Source organism: Colletotrichum gloeosporioides (genome assembly GCF_011800055.1).
Source record: "Colletotrichum gloeosporioides strain Lc1 chromosome Unknown consensus_66, whole genome shotgun sequence".
Lineage (NCBI taxonomy): Eukaryota > Fungi > Ascomycota > Sordariomycetes > Glomerellales > Glomerellaceae > Colletotrichum > Colletotrichum gloeosporioides.
In genome coordinates, this window is record NW_025544711.1 from 237183 (window position 1) to 239132 (window position 1950).

Sequence of the window (1950 nt, forward strand, 5' to 3'; positions counted from 1 at the left end):
TAAGTAAAGTAGTAAAGATAATTAGATTAAAATCTTAAGTAATATATTATTAATAGAGATATATTACTTAGAAGAGGATAAAGAAGAAGAGTAATATAATAAGAGTAATATAAAGTTTAACTATATATATAATTTTCTTATATAATATATTTAACTATAGAAAAGTCTACTTATAGCTATAGATTTAATACTACTACTATATATATATAAAAGCTATAGAATTACTATAATTTTAGATCTATAAATAAGATAATCTATCTTAATACTTCTTAGTTTAATATAGTTAAAGTCTCTAACTATAATTAAAGTCTCTAACTATAGTGATATATTATTATTATAAATTATCGCTATAAGTATTAATAATATATTTCAGCTACTATATAGGTAAAATTGATATATATATATAGCTACTAATAAAAATAATAGATAATAATATATTTTCTATGTTCTTATACGCTTATAGCTGAACTTTTTGTAATCTTACTAGCTATAATTATAGATCTAATAATTTCCTACTATATAATAATATAATTAAGATCTATTATAATTATATAATAAAGATTTAGATTACTTATTAATATTTAATATTTATAGCTTATCCTCTCTTTTATAGTTTAATATTATTAAATATATACTCTATCTTATTAAAGTTAATAAATAAATAGTAGAAATAGCTTTTAATTTAAAATAAATAATACTTAATCTCTATAATATAGTTATATAGATATTCTATAAAATCCTAAGTATTATTCTTATTATTATTCTACTTTAAATATATCTTCTTAATATATTACTTTAGATTACTAAAATACTTCTTAATAGGATTAAAGTTTAGTAAATATAGAGGTAGAAACTTAAGATTAATACTTAATATTTAGTATAAATCCTTAACTTTAAATATATAATAGTAGGAGAGGTTATTTATAATAATAATAAAGTTTAGTTCTAGAAAACACTTATATTTTAGGATAAAGTATTTCTATAGCTAATAAAAAAACTTATTACTATTAGTTATATTATAATATATAATTAAGTATAAAATACTATTNTAACGTAAAGGCTAGTAGGATTTATATATAAGAGTTCTAAAACTAATTAATCTCTATAGTTTGAAACGTAATAAGCCTTTTTAGTACCTATCTAGTCCTCTATATCTTAATATCCTTATTAACACTAGATTTATTAATAAATACTAGCTAGTTAGGGTGATATTATTATATATAGTATAGGTACTTATATTATAGTTTATTACTTTACTAAGTAGTAATAATTATAGACTTCTTATTTATCTAGCTAGATATATTTAACTATTAACTAATTATAGAATAATTAATCTAGATCTTAAAAGCTTTAAATAGGAAATCTTATATCTCTTTAAGGGATAGGTTACTATAGTACTATAGTAGTTTAAGAAGCTCTATATAATACTATATTTCTATCTTTTATTAACTCTAGTAGTACCTCTTATATCTCTATACCTCGCTAGTAATATTACGTTATGATCTATATTATTAAATTATTCGTTTAGTATAGCTAATAATACTTACTAGCTTATAAGTCTTTTAGTCTTTAAATAGTAGTATTATTATAATTACTAATAGCTATAGATTTAATATTCTAAGTATTATTATATTATTATTATCGCTTAATGTCTTTCTCAGTATATCTAATATAATAAACTATAGATATATACTAACTAGCAGTAAACTATAAGTAACTAGGTATTATCTATATAGTAGTAGACTTTTACTTAATATTATAAATAAGCTGAGCTATTAAGGGATTTATTACTTTAGTTAACTACTAAAGCTATTTACTCTAAAGAACTATATTAAGCCCCCTAGTATACTTTTATATTACTTAGAGTTATATAAAACCTATACTAAGTAGATATATAAAGCTATATTATAGGTCTCTTCTCTTATTCCTTAGTAATATTATCCTAATCTC